Source organism: Polypterus senegalus, chromosome 3 (assembly GCF_016835505.1).
Source record: "Polypterus senegalus isolate Bchr_013 chromosome 3, ASM1683550v1, whole genome shotgun sequence".
NCBI lineage: Eukaryota > Metazoa > Chordata > Cladistia > Polypteriformes > Polypteridae > Polypterus > Polypterus senegalus.
In genome coordinates this window covers 230,245,389-230,265,925 of record NC_053156.1, presented here as the reverse complement: position 1 = coordinate 230,265,925, position 20,537 = coordinate 230,245,389, and positions in this window count along the sequence as shown.

Below are 20,537 nucleotides of genomic sequence, written 5' to 3'. Positions count from 1 at the left end.
CATCAGATCAACAGGTAAAAAGGACATTAGGAATGCAAAAAGGCAGCCAAAGTGGAAAATTACAGAAAATGAAAGAGTTGGTCTAAAGAATTTGTATCAATATTTTAGCACTAAAATAACAGTCAAGAGGGAGGTGAAGAGCACTTGGGACTATGAGCGAGAAATAAAATATATACTGTATAAAATGAAACGGCAATTGCACTAAATTAATATTTTTCTGACGTTTTCACATGTGAAGAAGTCAATAACCTCCCTGTCACAACTGGGAGATTAAGGAGATAGCTGATGGAAAATTGCCACTAGGATTAAAAAGGCTGAAATCAAACAAATTACCGGTGCAGGATAACATTTTTCTTAGTGGATGAGAAACTTAGTATTTATATACAGTATAAATATATAAACAGTAAGTAAACTTTGTATTTTTATACACATATATATTGTGTGGGATGAAAAAGGAACCTGTCCCAGGCATCATAACTGGAGTTCTTTGGCTGTGAGGGGAAGTACTCCTGGGCGAAACCTTTGGGACACTGGAAATACTTCCGGGGATTACTTAAAAGGAGCTAACAGCCATAGCTTGGAGATCCAGACTCGGGAGGAAGGAGAACGAAGCTTACATGGAGAAAGCAGTGACCAAGAGAGAGAAGAGAGGGGAAAGACTAAGTACTGCTGTGTGCTGAAAATTTGCTTGCTATATTGTGCTTGGTGTTGTGGGAAACACTTATTGGAAGAGACCTTATGTCCGGGCCTTTATGTCAAGTGTTTGTTGAGATGGAGTGCCCCCTGGTGGTCTCTCTCTCTCATATATATATATATATATATATATATATATATATATATATATATATATATATATATATATATATATATATATATATATATATATATATTACACACATACACACACAAATATATGCAGTTTATATATATATATATATATATATATTGATAGATAGATAGATACTTTATTAATCCCAAGGGGAAATTCACACTTTTTTTTTATTGTGATGGACAGCTGGCTTTTCAGTCTGGCTGGGACATCCCTCAACAGAGAAAAGGAAGAAAAGCAGCCTTTTTGGGGCACTACATCCCCCGGGACGCTAGATGACAGCTCCCATGGACAGAAATGGTTCCCCGGATTCCCTCAGGGCAACATGGGACATGGAGTTCGTTTCTTCAGCCCTGTTGGTTGCTGTCGATGCCGCCAGGGGGAGCTCACCAAGAACCTGGGGACTATTCCTGTTACACTAACCCGGAAGTACTTCGGAGTCACGAGGACGGAAGCCCACAGTACTTCCTGGATACTTAATTGAAGGAGGATGTGGCATTTGACCCAGAGAAGAAATACTTCTGGGTCATGGACTATAAAAGGACTCGGGGATTACCAGCAAGCCGAGCCGGAGATGGGAGGGAGTGTGACGGAGCTGCTGACAGTGGAGGATTGTGTTATTGGTTATTGTATTATTGATTTATTAAGGAGAATTGTGGAGTGTGCGGTGCTTTGTGCACTTATTTTGAAGAATATTATTGAAGAATCTTCTTGGTGCTTTTATACATGTGCCCTGGACGTCTGTCTGGTGGGTTCAACGGGGCAACAGTGCCTCTAGCGTCCACAATATATATATATAAATATGCTGTATATATATACACACACACACAAAAAGAAACAAAGCCTTAACATACAATTTTTTGCAGAAAATCACTGTGCACTTCCTGAAGAATACAAGTTAGCAAATGTTATCACATTTCACTAATGAAAACATTTATTAAAGAACAGATTGAAACTAAATGAAACTAAATGAAGTGTAAGGTCAAGGTGCAGTGTGTAAAATTGGTACAAATGGTGCACAGACCTTTTTGTAAATTATGAAATGTTAAAAGTGGTGCATCCAATGTTCTTTTCAGTTTATATATAGTCTAAATGAAAAATATAACTAACAAGCTAGGTACGTTAGCTTATTTCTCAGACAGTATTTCATCTCAAGTTATTGTTAATTCTTTAATGTCATTGTTTGGAAAAACATCAGATAGAATAAGATTATTAATGAGATTATGTAACAGTAACTTCACTGAACTTTCCTTCTTCTTCTTTCGGCTGCTCCCGTTAGGGGTTGCCACAGCAGATCATCTTCTTCCATATCTTTCCATCATCTGCATCTTGTTCTGTTACACCCATCACCTGCATGTCCTCTCTCACCACATCCATAAACCTTCTCTTAGAGTTGCCAGGGAAGAGAAAAAAGGAGGCCTATCCTTAGCATCCTTCTCCCAATATATTCAGCATCTCTTCTCTGCACATTTCCAAACCAACGCAATCTCGCCTCTCTGACTATGTCTCCTGACCGTCCAATTTGAGCTGTATTAATTTCTAATCCTATCCATTCTTGTCACAACTATTGCAAATCTTAGCATCTTTAACTCTGCTACCTCCTCCTGTAGACCTTCACTCTTGCTGATACACATCTGTCACAAATCACTCCAGACACTCTTCACCACCCATTCCACCCTACCTGCACCCTCTTTTTCACCTCTCTTCCACAATCCCCATTACTCTGTGACCTCCCTCTTATTTACACACATGTATTCTGTCCTACATGGTCCTACTGACCTTCATTCCTCTTATCTCTAAAGCATATTTCCACCTCTCCAGGGTCTCCTCAATCTGCTCCCTACTATCGCTACAAATCACAATGTAATCAGCAAACATCATAGTCCACAGGGACTCCTGTCTAATCTCGTCTGTCAACCTGTCCATCACTATTGCAAATATGAAATGGCTTAGAGCTGATCCCTGATGTAATCCCACCTCCACCTTGAATGCATCCGTCACTCCTACCGCAGACCTCACCACTGTCACGCTTCCCTCGTACAAATCCTGTACAACTCTTACAGACTTCTCTGCCACTCCCGACTTCCTTATACAATACCACAACTCCTCTCGAGGCACCCTGTCATATGCTTTCTCCAGGTCCATAAAGATGCAATGCAACTCCTTCTGGCCTTCTCTGTACTTCTCCATCAACACCCTCAGAGCAAACATCGCATCTGTAGTGTTCTTTCTTGGCATGAAACCATACTGCTGCTCACTAATCATCACCTCACTTCCTAACCTAGCTTCCACTATTCTTTCCCATAACTTCATGCTGTGGCTCATCAATTTAATCCCCCTATAGTTACTACAGTCCTGCACATCCCCCTTATTCTTAAATATGCTCAACTGGAAGAATCCTAAAAACCCTCTACATCTCAATGCAAAAGTTATATCTTATTTTCTGAAACATTTTTTTTTTTCATTTAATTAATGACATAAATAAAACAAAAGTATGTTATTTATTCACTTGGGTGCTACCTATCTGATATTCAACTTAGGCCAAAAGCCTCAATATGTTCAGCATTCAAATGTGGACATTTGGAAAGGCATAAATACTGTAGTGTCCCAGGTACGTGCTAGGATGTCTTTAAAACTAAGTGACTGAGGCAGCATTTGCATTTGGCACTGGGCAGTGTGGAGACTGGGGGCTGGTATCCTGCAGTCTGAGAAATTTTGTGGGCGGAACTCAATGGACTGCACACAACCAATGAGGTTTACTGGAGAGGGAACTGTGACTTTCTGTGCAAAAAAGGGAGGAGTTAAAAGAGGGGCTGAGTTGGAGAGTGTGTGAGACATGAATGGGATTGCACAAGTGAAAAGTGTGGAAGCAATAGCAAATAGTTACATCATGCTCTGGAGACAAATATAACACCACAGTCAGTAGTCAGGGGATTCTCCATGCCCACAATAATGGAGAAGTTATAGTCAGAAATGTAGATTGTTACTGCTGATATCTTTTTTTATACTTGTGTAACATTCAAGAACTTTTTCTGTTTTTATTTCTATTCAAAATTAATAAGGGGAAGAATAAACTGTTCTATTTTGAATGCTACAGTTATTCACAGCGTCCACCTTTCTTCCCTTTACTTAGGTGAAGGTCACAAGAATTCACCTTTATGGCACTATGCACTTCCAACAAGAATGCAAATTTAGGTACTGTAAGGGACTGTTTTTCAATAGAGTTCTTCTGAATGGCATGTCCCAAACTCCTTTCCCTGCCTGAAGTGACTTGTTCTCAGTTTGGTGAGTATACTTCTGGATACAATATAATGATGCTTTTGAGAATTAAAACTTTTCTTCGCTATATTGTCAGAGTCAAACTTGACAGATAACTGAGAAACAGTGAGACTTGTGTGACTTTTGGGAAGCTAATTAAGTACCAGAGATTTCAGGTGCCATATTTATTGTAAATGCACACCATGGTAGCTAGAAGAAAACTCTGAAAACTAGTGCTGATATATGAGGCCTCCAGAGAGAAGCGGTTTTGTGTAAAAAGTAAATGACAAGAAGCAAAGAGATTAGTTCTTCAACAAAAGTTAGTCCGAAATCCTCCTTTCACATGGATATTAATGGTCAGTAGGAACAAGTACATCAAAATTATATAATCTAATAGTTATATCCAATAGATGGAGGTCAATCAATGTAAAAATAAATTAAAATAATATTGTCCCTGGGACCAACAGGTAGCAATAGTGTTTGAGTCTGGTCTCTTTGTTCATCTGCCAATGATTCTCTATTATACACGGCATAGGTTGCCAACTGGCATGTATAACAAAAAGAAATTGTTTACCTATAGCAGAACACAGAGGCATGATAGGGGAGAGTATTGGTGGAATTTCTACTTGAAAATGAAAGCCTAGACTAGACGTCCTACATATGTCATTATGGATAAAGAGCTGCTGAGGAATGTAAACTCCACATTTTTAAGCAGTGCCTCAGAAATAGTTACTTCATGAGTACAAATAAGAAAGACAGATCATGGGGAATTTGAAAGGTGACAGGAGATATTGTTCCACATGAAAAAGATATGGCTCTGCTACATATTAAAGAGCCAAACACATTGGTGGCTCTAGCTCTGCCTGCCCTTCATAATATCTAGCCAATTCTGTTTCACTGTCTGGTAGAGTTTTCCTAACATCTCATAAGATATTCAAAATTATACCAAAGGTATTGTTACTTAACACTTTGACATCTTGTGGATTTAAATTTTAATAAAAATAAACAATGATACATGATGGGCGAAAAGTAAACTTAGACGTGGTTTATTGGTTTATGCAGGTGATCATGTATATTAGCCAGGAAATGTTTGCAGTCAAATGAAAAGGCTGCCACAACAATATGTTAAATGGAAAAAAAAACATTAAGTATTGTGAATTTATTTACTCCATAACTCGTTTTGAAATGTCGTATGGTTTGTTACTATTTTAGTAATGTTATTAACCTCCTTGGAGTTCACACCAAGCCTTTCTTGGGCTTGGATTTCTATGTAAAAACAGTTAACTCCAAGTGTGACTTGGGGAAGGTAGTCATGTTCTGATGCTGTGCTCTGCTCCCATCTAGTTGATAAAATGACATCATCCTGAAAAAAAAATTATCACTATTTCTATGCGTTCTGCCACTCTATGGTAACTTAGCAATATTCATGAGTACAAATGAAGCTACAACCAAAATACACAATGGTGTGTAAATGAAAAGCTGTAAAACCATTTTTAGAACAAACTGAAACTGAACTATTAGTTAAATCAAGTGAAAATTATGAAAATGTGAATTGGTTATCAGGTATCCACACAGACAGTGAAGCTAATGCATGCAGCACTCTATGACCGAACTACCGTGATATGCCTGGTGATTTCAGTTGCATGAAGCTTCAGCATGGTACAAGTAGCTGCATGGCAAACAGGCAAAATGATTGTGATCAAGTATAAGGAAAAGAAAGACATTACCCTCCCAAGCATTGTTCACAATGCAGCAACTGTCAATGTTTGTGTCAGGGGAAATGTGAAAATAACTAAGCTTTACTCTGTGGTAGCCTACAATAACACAATACACGGCATTGACCATGCAGATCAGGCAGTGACATTCTACTCTCAGGCAAGCAGCAGAGAAAATATTACAAGAAAAGTACACAAAGAAACACACTTCTGTTGTCCAAGCTGCAATGCAGGCTGTGTGTTGGTGACTGTTTGAAAGCATATCATATCAAAGATGTGTACTAAATTTGCATCAGTACAGAACTGGACACTAGATATAATTCTTCTGCTACATTTATGTTGACATTTTGGTATCTACATGTTTCTGTTACACAAAATAATATATTTTCTTCCACATTTTTAGTTTGTTTTTCTGAGGTTAAACATAACACTAAGGAGATTAAATTTGAATGATATTTTGTTTATATTTGCCCCACCATTTTGGTTTTTCTTTCTGTTGGTGCAGATGATTTTGTGACACTTGCTCCCTTGCCATGCCCAAGTTTTTGGATTCAGTTCCAAAAAAAACTACTTGCATGTGTTAGCTGTTGAAAATACTTATGATGGAATTAAGATGTACAATATTTGTTATGAAATTGAATTTCATCTACAAAATCAAATGGTGTGAAGACCCCAAAATCTGCTGCTTGAGCAGACCTGGGTCTTCACTGGTCTGTTCAGCAGACCTTCACCTTAACTCAGCTAGTCCCCAAAAGCTACATGTTGGCCCAAAAATGGGTAGCTGAAAAAACAACTATAAATATCAGCAACATGTAAACAAAGCCCCACAAGATACATTGGAGCTGCTTAAAAAGCACTCCACAGTACTTTTTTTTTTTCGGGGGGCTTTTTGTACTTCTGATTTTGGGGCCCACCTTTCCGTTCTAAGGCTTGATTTTTCCTGACTCATTGGCTCTTACTCCTGGTTTGTTGTACTTCTCCATTGCCCTTCTTCTTCTCCTGGATTTTATTTAATTTCAATACAATATTAAAATCACAATGGTTTATTGGAATCTAAAACAAACCCTTCAGCCAAGTCCAACAGATGTAGAACAACCTGACAGTTTTAAGAACAGGCTAAAAGTTGTTTTGAGAAAATTTAGTTGATGTATTAATTGGCCTTCTCTCATTTTATGCTCAAATATTAAAATGCCATCAGGCTTTTATGAAAAAAAATTAAAATAGAACATTAATACCCAGAGCTTATAATTTATATTTTATTAATATACAGTATATACAGATATAAAAGAAACTCAATTTTACATCTGCATAATTTGTAATGCTTTCATACACTTTGTTACTTTAAAGCCAAATAATAAAAGCTATCAGGTTTACAGTTTTGCTTGACACAGAAAGCCGTTCATTATAGCTATCAAATATGTATTTTAAATATTCATAAGACTGATGCTCTAATTTATTTTTATAAGAGGATTACAAGTAGCTTTTATACATGACTCCACTGTGAATTAAATAATTGAATAGGCTGTTAAGGACTTTTAAGGTCTAGAAAGCAATAACATTAGATGCAGCATTGCAGAAAATTAACAAAAACACATACAAGATGTTACACCTACAACCTTACCCCCTACATTTTTAAATGTTAAATCATTGTGGCATGCAGTGCAGCAAATATGTCAGCAGCACAAACTTAAATATTCCAGTGATGCATGCTTGTTTGAGGTATATGGATTCCTGCCTTTCTGTTGTACCCTATTGAAGCCCATCCCTAACCTTTTCTTCTGTTGGTCCAGTTAAGGCATTCAGTGGTCCTATGTCTTCTCATTACTACCATTGTTTAACTCTCTTTGATTTTCCCTTTCCACCCATACCCTACTAAGAAGCAAAAATGGATTCATTTATAGATTTATTGTTGTAAAGCTATCATCCAATTTCAAACAGCCCTTTTATTTGAAAGATTTTCGAGAACCTATAGTGTAAAACAGTTGTCTCTTTGCCTGTTTCTACACAATCAGAAGTTTATTCAGTGTTTTCAGTCACGTTTCAGCACAGAAATAGCCCTTTTCAGGGCAACAAATGATCTGCTAATGTCCCCTTGACCGAGGAAATATTGCATTATTGATTCTACTGGACCTCAGTGCAGCATTTGATACAGCTGACAATTATATACTATTAAAAACACTTTTAAATGTTATGGGAATCAATGGATAGGCATTCTCATGCTTTAAATTGAATCTAACTGACAGGTTTCACTTTGTGAATATAAATGGCCAACTTTCTAAACAAATTCTTGTTAAGTGTGGAGTTCCCCAGGGTTCAGTTTTTAGGCCCCATGTTTTCCCTGTACATGTTACCTCTAGATGTTATTCATAAGAAAAATATTAGTTTTCATTGTTATGTCGATGAAGCGAAGTTGTACATCTTTGCTGAACATGATGAGAAAGCCGAACTGTTCCAAGTAGAAAACTGTGTAAAGGATATTTAAGATTGGCTGAGTAATAATTTTCTGATCTTAAATTCCAAGAAACAGGAATACTGCTAATAGGCACTAAAGCTGTATGGAAAATGCTCTCTAGACTTTAAATTGTTTTGCAGCCACACCATTTGTTACAGTAAGATTTAATGTTTTGACTCTGACATCACCAAATGGTAAAAACAGATCAGGTCTTCAAAATGGCCCATAGAAAACAGACCAGAAACTGAACTGGCCTGCCTAAAAATAGGTCTTATTCGATTGGAGCTTGACCCTTTGAAATTGGGAGTCTTCAGGCTTGACTCGGTCTCAAAATAGAAAACAAGCGTTTGAAGTTCAAAATGCAAAACACATTTTCAAATATCTGAAAACATATGTCTCACTAGAGGGAGTACCTTGCAACTTCTACAGAGACAAGTTGCATCAGAATCTGTCTATAAGAGGACCGGCCGTCCCCTACGGCTATGCCCACATAGCAGTGAAACAGGACAGTGAGGAGGGCCCTGACCGGCTCCCTACTCCTGACGTCACGCTTCCACCTCTTCCTCAGCCCGCAGCCTCTGTCTCAGATTAGCACAAATATATCACTCCTGCCAGTGAACTGTGATTCTTAGCGCAATGATTGAAGTCATAACATCAACCAAGAATGTCCAAGCAAATTCTAGAAAAAAACCTGATCTAAATCCATTAAGTAGTTCTCTCGTTTGATAGCTAAGTGGAGGTGAGGTTCATGCCCCAAGGCTGGCGCATGTCTCTTGGATTCGTGCAAATAAATCAGTACCGCAAATGAACTATGATACTTAGCACAATGAGAAAGGTTGCAAGATCAACTGGAATGTTCAAGCAAATTATAGCAAAAATAGTTCTCTCATGAAAACTGGACAGACAGACAGACATTGGATTTTATTTATAGAGAGATTTATTTAAAAAAAAAATACTCAAAAAATATCAAAAAGTAGGCAAAAGGTATTGCCTAATAGGCAATCCTCAGCAAGACCCAATACAAAAACTAAAAAACAGTGTCCTTAAATCAGTAGCAGAAGTCACAAAGTCCATAAATCAGAATAAGAGCTCAACAAACCATCAAGTGCATTCAGTGAACAGCAAAGGGCTACTTTACCCATCAGCTTTTATAGGCTGGGAGGGAGCAGTCCCTCAAATGTTGGAGAACAACCCACAAAACACAAGGAACATACAGACATTTGAAGAAACAACAAATACATATTTTTAAACTTAACAAAAGCAATAATAAATTAAACATATCAATTAAATAATAAATGAGCATGAACAACATTAACAGAAACAATCATACTAAATAATTCAAAACGAAAATGAATGAAAAGGACAAAAAACCTAACCCAGGAAAGGAACCCTGGCATAAACATAACATTTAGATGTCACCATTGACGCTTATCTATCCCTCGATACTCACATAAGTAATGTCTGTAAGACAGCATTTTTCCATCTATGCAACATTGCAAAATTGAGACAAATGCTGACTATGCAAGTTGCAGAAAAACTTGTGCATGCATTTCTAACTTCTAGAACAGACTACTGCAATGCACTACTAAGTGGATGCTCGGCATCTTCTAATAATAAACTTCAGTTTGGTCAAAATGTGGCAGCCTGAGTACTTCCATAAACGAGAAAATTTGAAACATATCAGCCCAGTATTGTCTACCCTTCACTGGTCACCTGTCAAAGTTCTGTTGATTATAAAATCCTACTTCTAACCTATAAAATCATAAAAGGATTTGCCCCATAATATTTATTGAACCTACTACTTAAATACTGTACACTACAACAGTTAAAATATAGCAGGGGGCAGAGCCATCTGTTTTATAGAACTCCTACACTCTAGAAAATCTTTCTTGCAAATATTCATTGCTCAGACATTGTGGGAATATTTAAATCTAGATCATAGTAAATAATTCCATTCCACTTTCCCTGAAATATTTGCACAAGCACATGTTTGTCACACCTTTATAAGGTGCAAGGAAATTTGGGAGCTCAGCCATAGAAAAATTTCGCTGACTAAGAGATTGTTGCTGTCATCTTTCTGTTGTGAAAACTTTGTGGTAGTGGAGAGGTGCTAATGTCAAAGAAAGCCTGCTGACCTAGGCTGCCATTTTTCTTTTGTCTTTAAGTTAGGATGTCCTAGGTAAGGACACCAGAACCGACTATTGCCCTCAAAAATAATAATATTATATAATGAGTGGTCATCTTAAATGTTGCTGACAAACTCTACTTTTATTCTCTCAAACTATTCTGGAATCTGCACCTTGAGGTCTGTCTAGAGCATGCCAAGCTCTCCTCCTGGGAGTGTGTGCCAAAGACCAGTACAATTGCCAAAACCAGCGAAAGTATTCTGCAAACCAATCCCAGCTCATCCCATCACAGACCAACAACTGAAACAATACACTGTCTAAGTGATAGACTTTGTTTCTTGATGTACTGATTTAACACAAGGTCAATAACTTTAACAGTCATCTAGCTCTTTGAAGAGGACTACTTAAATTCTATCCTATTTTGTGGCACCCATTGCACACCCAACCTATCTGTAAGGGGGTCTCTCTTTCAACTGAGCTTTTGTTGTCTTCAGGAGTCCAGGCTGGCAGGGTTGTCAATTAAACAGGGTCTGTTAAAGTCCATTGAGATATGCTTAATATAATTTTGGGGTATATACAAATAAATCATTGTTGTTGTTGTTCCTAGTGCTTTGGGAATTGGTTTTGGTAGCCATGGACCTGAAACATAATAAATACGTTGTGACTCAGATATTTTAATCATATTTACATAGCTTTTAATAATGTATCATTGTGTCCAAAATGTCTGAATAATCTGTAAAAGCTTCCTTTCTGCTTAAGACAGTGTGGATATCATGTTGTGTTGGACTGTGATAAATTAAACATGTATTAGCCAACATTAATCTGCATGTAGTATATAGCTCCCTGTCTTTCATTTCATGACTCAGCCAACCTTTTCTCAGAGGACTAGGTACAAATGTAATGCAGGAACATTAGGGCCTCACTGAGAAGCACCTCATTTAAACTTACATGTATACATGTATGGGTTGTTCCCAAATGTGCCTTAAGACAATTCAGTTTACATTTGTCATAGCTTTTAAGATACTAACAATGTATTAATAAAACAATGTCTTCATTAAGGCATTTGCTCATGTTACCTCATTTTTGTGTGCAATCAGGTGTATTTCCACTTCATTCAATGTTAATGATAATTGAGCATTTTATATTATTAAAAGTCTGACTCATGGAAAAAGCTCTCTGTTACAAACTATACCACCATGGAAGTCATGATTAATTAAACTGTTTGACACTAAGAGTCGGTTAACACAGTTTTGTATTGTTTAAACATTTCCATTCATCCTTCGCAATATCAATCCGTCTAAAGTATGTGGGGGCCCGAACTTACCCCAATAGAATTGGGTTCATGTAGAAACACACCAACGCCAGGTAGCTAGTTCATCAAACGGTACACACACTCATTTCCAGTCCAGTTGAGGTCCAGTTTAGAGTTACCAAATATTGAAAAAATGTTGGGATGTACCAGAAAAATCCCATACATTCCACAACATAAAACAGAGTCATTGCATTGGCTTGTAAAATATACTGTACATTATTCATCTGTCCTTTATTTTTAACTTCAGTCTTACTGTTAGACAAGATGCAAGAGCACAGCACAGATGACAACTCGGTAACCACAGTTCATTTAACCAAGTAGTCCAAAGCAGGCACCTGTTATTGGAGGAAAAGACCATCCCATTATTCAGAAAGTTGTGCGAGAAATCACATACATCATTTACAACTGCAAAATGACTGGTGGAGCAATGTAAGCAAGTATAGCCAAGTTCATTGCAGTAGGCCAAGTCAGCCACAATAAGCAGCACTGGCAATAACGGAGTAGTCAAGGCGAACAGTTTCTGATCTAGCCAGATGTTTGCTTACAAATGCTAGACAACTCAAAAGAATCATCCGTCATCACTGACTGCATATAGAGGTGTGACTACTTTCATTCCCCTGTGAGCCCACAATGAGCCCTTTATATCCTGACATTCAGGCCAGGCTGAGGGAAGATGTACTGGCTCTCACTTACATCAAAGCACATGAAAGCTTGCTTTCTCCATTACCTTAAGAAAGACAAGGCTGGCAGATTACAATCATTAACTCATTTACAGAAACTGACAACCAAGAAATAAAAACATAACATGCGAAACAAAACACAAGCAAACCAAACTGAGTGTGCAGCATGCAAGATATTGTCATCATCCATAAACATCTGACTACTTTTAATTCAGAGCACAACCACAGGCAATCTGCTGGCAATTACTTCACATAGTGAATCTCAACAAGTGCATTTTGTGAAATGACATTTAACGGAGTGGATGGGCTAGTAACTTCCTACAATACACTTTGCCTAAAATAACTATTAATAGGTCTGTAGATTCTCATAAAGTTAGGTTTATATACTTTCACGGTCTCATAGTAGATTCAGTCATGTTGGTACAGAACTGTAAAAAAGGACTAAATAGCAAATTACAATTTCCTCCTTCAGAGTATGCTTATTTTGAGATTCCTGTAGTCATTAAAAGGATGGCTATCCTACATACTTTAAACTTCATTCTGTTTACTGTAAACTTCAAAATATATAGATGCAACAGATCTATTATCTTATGTCAACTCCTAAAGAGGTCATCACACTCTTTAGTAGCCTTAACCCTATGTCACCCCTATTCTATAGCTTAGACAAGGAATGGGCTGGGCAGCCTATGAACACATTAACTGCTGGACTATTTATTTCCAGGACACTGCAGCACAGATCTATGCATATATAATAAACAATGGACAATATCAAAATACTTAAAAATGTAATAGATTAGAATCGTTTAATTATCAACAACAGGTCTGTCAAAAATGTAAAGAAACTGTGTATTACTTTATTTTCATCAGCATATTCCTAGTAGCATGGAGCCTTGCAGAGTGCAGGCTTACAAACACATGTGTCCAAATATAATTTTTTTTTTTTGTGTGTGGTCCGCGCTTACTGCACACAATACGTTTAGTACTTGTTGACTGTTTGCAATCAGTGGATGTCAGAATGTCCATGTACTGCTATCCTGACAAGTCAGACTCCTTGTGATGAGGAAACACCTTTGAGGCAGCTATTCGCATCAGTACTTGAGCCTACATGTTCCATATCACCTATATTGTCACTATGTCGGTCACTGTCATTATCATCAAAATATTCAAAGTAACAAATCTGTTTGTTTCAAAACATCAGCAACCGTTGTACGTTTTTTGCAACGACATAACTACGGACTGTCCATTTATAGGACTAATTTCCTCAAGCTGTGTCTATAATGGCTATATAATGAGATACACATTCTGTTGTATGTTGCGTTTTGACAGGGTCAATGAGATACAACTTAACTCGTACCTTGCATTCAAACTGATAGACTCATGTCTTCCTGTAAGGGCAACTCTGGTGTCAGTTCTGTAACCAACTCTAATCCCAAATCATACACTGACAGTGTAATTTTTAAGCAATTTTTTATAAGCAAAACCAAAGCACTATATAGTGTGCTAGCTATTATGAGTCAGAATTAATTTATAGTTTAACTGAAGATTTGGCAGTTAGAACCTGGTAATCTTGCCACTGCAGTCAGCATATTAACAATAAAGTTTACAATAGCTGCTTGAGGCAACATCTTAAAAACACATGAATAATATTTTCACTCTTGATTTCTCTTCATTTTTATGCTTGGCATCTCTTATTTAATTTCCTTGCACATGTTTTAATTATGAAATAAATGAATAATAATAATATTCAAGGAAAGAAATCTGATATAGTGTTTTAAAACAAAAATCAATAGAAATGCTGTTTAATAGATGTTACAATACCAGCAAATGAATACCTAGTCAAGCCAGGTTCTCATAACCTGCTCAAATATAAAGATCTACAAATTGAAGGCTAAAAGATGTGGCTCTTAGACTAAAATAGTACCTTGTATAATGGGAGCCACTAGAGCTAGTACCTTTCGAAATATTAAGGTCCATTCTAGTCAATGAAAATATACAGACGGATTCTTACAGAATCAGTATTACACACTCAAGCAATCCAAAGGTCAGGTTATACTTCTGATTAAGCAATACTTCCTGGGAGAATTAAAAAAAAAATACAGAATAAAGAAATAACAAATTGACATTTTCAAATCTGGTTAATCCAAATTGATAATGAAGTGTGGCTGAAGCGTAGTGCCAGGCTATTGCTGGGCCCACTCGTGAACACACCCACATGTAGACACACACACACACAGAGTAAATTTAGAGTGATTGATTAAACTAACCTGAATGTCTTTGGAAAAGTAGAAGGAAAATCAGAATACCCCAAGAAACCAAAACACGTATGGGGAAAAGGTAGAACCTTCTCAAGAATGTCCAGGTGCAGTACAAAAACTGAAGACATTGGATTTGTAATGTAGCATTACTAACTATGGTTCCTCTGTGCTGACTATAAAAATAAATAATAATAAACTCATGACACTGAATTGGATTAGACATATTGTTATAATATTATTGTTAATAAATAGTAAGAATGTACAGTATAGTTATGTATATGTATCTTTAATATAGTTTGAGTAAAAGAATTTTAACACTGTCACTATTGAACCTACAATATATCTCTCTCTGAACTACAGTGATAATAATGGGAAAGTCACTATGTAAATAAACTGAATTATTATTATTATTATTAAGAAGAGTTATTAGAAAAAGAAAAATTCTAAAGCATCACGATAAATATAAGGGTTCAGTTGAGTCCTTGGCTCCTTCCCGATTCATCATTTTACATACCATTTCTTCTGGTCCCGCCCACCTCCCTTTGCTGCCTTAAAACACTACATATGCAGAAGTCATGAATGCAATGACATAGGAGTACAGCTAAAGATTAAAAATTAAAGAAAATTGAGTGAAAACATTATCAGGAAGAGAATATTCCCCAAACTTGTGCATATCCAAGATGGTTCAACAAGCAAAAGGTCAATTCACCTGCGCAGTTTCACACATCACTGCTAAACAATCCAAATCCCAAATTCAAATACTCATTCATGTTTGAAGGCATTCCATTTTTGTTTTTTTTATTTAACAATATTTTACTAAAATTGAATGGGTTTGGAATTATGTGAGCACACAACTGTATGAGTGTATGATCTGGATAATGTGATATATTATTTTCATGGGTGTTTTTGATATTGCTTGCTGTTGTCCAGCATTGGTCACCATAGAAAAGTTTCTGTTAGAATTGGCATCTATCTTCAAATAATTTTCTCACCCATCATTATAAACTACATGGAGTTAAACGCACCCACCCATCCATCCATTACCCTAAAGTGCTTTCCTAGGTCAGGGTCACAAGGAAGCAAGTGTCTGTCCAGGAAGTATCGGATGCAAAGCAGGAACAATCACTGGACATGGCACTACTCCATAGCAGGGTAGTAAGTAAAATATGAAAGAACATCATTTTTGGGCATTTTTGAGTATCTCTTTAGGTATCCACAAACTTGGATGGTGATTTCTGTGAAGAAATTTGTCTATTATGTTACACTGCACAACTTTCAGGATGTCACATAATGCAAAGGTGTCACAAATGACGGTGACCACAATAAACAAAATGTCATGGAAAAACAAAATTTACAAAGCACGCAATACAGTGATCCCTCGCTATATCGCGCTTTGACTTTCGCAGCTTCACTCCATCGCGGATTTTAAATGTAAACATATCCAAATATATATTACGGATTTTTAGCTGGTTCGCGGATTTTTGCAGACAATGCGTCTTTTAATTTATGGTACATGCTTCCTCAGTTTGTTTGCCCAGTTGATTTCATACAAGGGATGCTATTGGCGGATGGCTTAGAAGCTACCCAATCAGAGCATGTATTACGTATTAACTAAAACTCCTCAATGCTATAAGATATGCTTCCCGCGTGGTGCTTGATTGTTTGCTTTTCTCTGTCTCTCTCTCTCTCTCTGACATTCTCTGCGCCTGACGGAGGGAGTGTGAGCAGAGGGGCTGTTTGCACAGAGGCTTTTTGCCTAGAGGATACAGACGCTCCTCTAAAAAATGCAGCTTTATCGCGGTGCTTCGGCATACTTAAAAGCCCAAAAGCACGTATTGATTTTTTGATTGTTTGCTTTTCTCTCGCGCTCTCTCTCTCTCTCTGACATTCTCTGCTCCTGACACGCATCTTTGAAGAGAAGATATATTTGCATTCTTTTAATTGTGAGAAAGAACTGTCATCTCTGTCTTGTCATGGAGCACAGTTTAAACTTTTGACTAAAGGGTGTTATTTCATGTCTAGAGGGCTCTAATAATGTTAACAGTGTGGGAGAGTTTATAAGGGCTTAAAATATATAAAAATAACCATACAAACATATGGTTTCTACTTCGTGGATTTTTATCTATCGTGGGGGGTTCTGGAACGCAGCCCCCGCGATCGAGGAGGGATTACTGTATTACCAAAACTTTCTCTGAAGTAAAAACCTTCAGAAAATGTTAATTTGTGAAATTAGAATAAAAGTTAACAAAAACACAAATAAATCATGACGAATACTGTCCTTACCTCGAGTGTCAGGTTTCATGCCTTTGAAAATAAGGTCAGAAGGACACAGAGTGAATTACCACATCTCGTGATTTTTTAAGCTAACAGCTACCATCTGATTTATGTAAGTGTATGAAATTGACTGAATTGTCTAATTTATATAAACAACTTAAGTTATTGTAAGCTATAATTTTTCAGATTTTTTGACCAGTTGAATACTGAGAATAGGTTTATATGATTTTTTCATCATGGTGTATCACAGTACATTATCCATCATCATTTCATACCACCTTGTCTATTTGTGTTAACAAATAAATACATTTTTGTCATACAAGAAAATGAATTTATTTTTACTAGGTAATGCTTGGATCTTTACTACTCTTTTATCCTGATGGAATGTGTGTGACATCAAATATATGACAAAGAGCAAGAATAAAAAAGTGAGAACTACATACTAGAGCTGGTCTTTTCTGACTGATCTTTAACAGTGATCTTTAATCTTTGCTTCCTAGCTTGGCAACTGCTTAAATGTCTATGAGTAAAGCCACCTTATACTCCTGTAAAAACTATGAATCATCTGGTAAATTAAAAAAAAGGAGAATGACGCAAAGATAATCTATTACTTCAGTCACCTTTTGTTTGGTCTCAACAGGTAACATCAGCTACCGGCTCGCCAAGTGCCCTTCTGTTCATTTGAAAAGATTGGAGACAAATGTTCTGCCATGAAGCGTACAAGTCTAATAAATTACCTAAAAACTGCCCCAGGGAAGCCATCACTTTTAAAAGCACACTGTCCTTCTTGTACTTGCTTGCTTCGGCTTCTGTAGGCTATTCCAGGAAGCCGTGGCTAATAGTGATTTGTGTTTTATATAACATAGTAAGGTAAAAAAAAAAAAGAAATGGTTGTGTCAGCAGGGTTACTTTATAGAAAATCTACTGCTGTTCCGAAAACAACAGGGCATAAATATTTAAATACAATTAATTTATTATAGCAGAAAGCAGAGACTCTGAATTTAATACTGCAGAAAACAGTCAAGTAGCTAACCTGTGTCTGCCAGGCACTCATTTTTTGTTACTGGAATTCATTTTGTTAGTAGTGAATTTGCAGCTACTAGCCTCCTTTTTATGCAACCTTTTGATATCATGCACATTAATTTATTCACTGAAAGAAATCTGAAACTTTTTGCTTTTTAATAGAATTTTCCAGTGTAGTCTGAGACTTAAGGTACTCTTTTGTCTACCTGGGATGACACAGCTTTTACATCTGGCTATGCACTAGAATAGTTTCTTTTATAAAATGAATATCTTCAATTGAAACACTTAACACAGGGATGTCCTTGTGAACATGAAGATTAAATATCTGTGGTAATGAGCAAACGCATCCTCTTTAATAAAACCCGTGTGCGTCCAGGTGTCCGTGTGTGTGTGTGTCTTCTGGTGAAGTGCGCGGGCCGCGCATCGCACTGTGCCCCGCCCATGCGCACAGCACCATGGACACACACACACTGGAAAATGGGCACACAGTGAACGGCCTAACCGCTGCCGCATATGATAAGTACATAAAGCACACACACTGGAAGCTGGGCACACAGTAAATGGCCTTGCCACGGCCGCGCATGATAAGAAATAAAGGACAACACTGCTGGGGAGAGTGCTGATTGGGTAGTCGAGGCCACGCACATAAAATCCGTTGCTGGGGAGACACCACACATACAATAATCAGCTGTACGCCAGCACAGATTAAAATACTTGCTGGGGAACTAAACAGTACTTCCTGGGGAGACGCCACGGGTATGATTATCAGCTACACACCACACATTAAATCAGTTGCTGGGGACACTCTGCTGATTGCCCAATATTGTGATAGAAAATTAAAGTCATATTACGGACAACAAAGCCAGTATTACTGTCAGAGAAAATTACAGGCATTTTACAGAAATACAAACCAGTATTACTGCAAACTAAGTTAAAGACACACAATACAGTGACGCATATTACAGCCACATACAAGCCAGTATTACTGTAAGAGAAAATATTATGGACGTATCTACCAACAACATGCCACCCAAAAAAAAGGACACGTCAAGTAGGACAAAAGACACAGACAATCAAATCCTATATAAGCAACATCTCCTGGAAGAACGGTCAGCTCAACAAGTAAATACCAACAAAAGAAAGGCTGAAAGACAAAGAAAAATGCGAGCAAATAGATCGATTGAAGAAAAAGAAAATAACCATCAGAAAAACGCTAAAACAGAAAGACTCAGAAGAGCAAACCTTAGAAAAAGTTGGCATTTACTTGCCAGAACCAGTATTCAGCCCTGGTCAGTTATATGTTGCATTATCAAGAGTTACAAGTTTTCCAGATGTTGTTGTCAAGGTTGTAGATAATCCTGAACAAAGCAAACTGTTGCCAAACTCAGACAGAATATTTATAAGAAATGTTGTCTATAATGAAATTTTATAGAAAAATTTCATGAGGTAAAAAAATAGAAAATTTTACCTAAATATCTTCAGATATTGTGTCTTACAGATTGTTACAAAGTTTTACACTAAGGCAATATTAATTATACTTAGTGTGTTGTCATATACGTTTCTATTTTATTTTTATTAGTATTTTACTTTAGGCTTCTTGCAAAAATATTTTTGACAAAAAAAAAATTAAGACAAGAAACAGAATGAGGTCAAGGTCCCTTGCCATTTAATACAGACTGTTCCTACTAATGTTTATGCACTACTGTTCTAGTGCCCCTTATTGTAATGGGCTTAATGTCTTGTTTTAAATACTATTTTGAAAAATAATTCTAAGAATGCACATCTAGGAAGTTTCAGGTACTGGGATTTTGATGCATTAAGTTGTGAAATGTTTTTTTAAGTCATGTATTACTCTTGTGATAAAAAATGCACTAGACATAACAAAAGTTTGGGGCAGCCACCCATATAATATGTCCTGTCTGCAAAAGGTAGAGTTTTCAAACAAAGTTGTTCACAAGATTGAGTGAAAAACAGAACTGATTAACTAAAGGCAAGATGGCGGCTTTAAAGGCCCATAGAGAAAGTGACATTACCATGGTGGCCGGAACCGGAAGTGATGTTGTCTGGCCCAGAAGTGACATCATCATAGGGCCGGAAGTGATGTCATCAAAGGTGCTGGAACTCGGCGGGATTTCCCGGGAAGGGTCTGTAAGGAACTGAGAAAGACAGTCAGTGCACCCCGCCGCCCCCTGGTCTGATGTGGAATTACAGTTACTTCAGCCCTTTTAGCTGCCTCGTTCTCGCATGTGTGTGACACTCTTTAAAGAGTTTCTGCCAAGCAGAAAAAAATTAAATATTAAATAATTAAAATGAAAAAACGCAAATGTCACTAGTTTTTAGGGGTTCACTTTCCCATCAGTACATTGGTATTTACAACAGACAGTAATTCTTTTAGATATCTCTCTGTATAATAATCATATATTTGACAAACCACACTAATGGCAAGTTAATTGGGGATTCTTGGTGAATAACATTTTGAGGTGTTGGCACAGAATTTTGTTAGCTCAAACTAAGAACTCTGATTTGGTCACTCAAGTAAATCCTTTTACTCCATTTAAATCCACTGCAGTGTTACTCTGCCTGTGTACTTGTCCTTCTTCCCCAGGTTCAGGT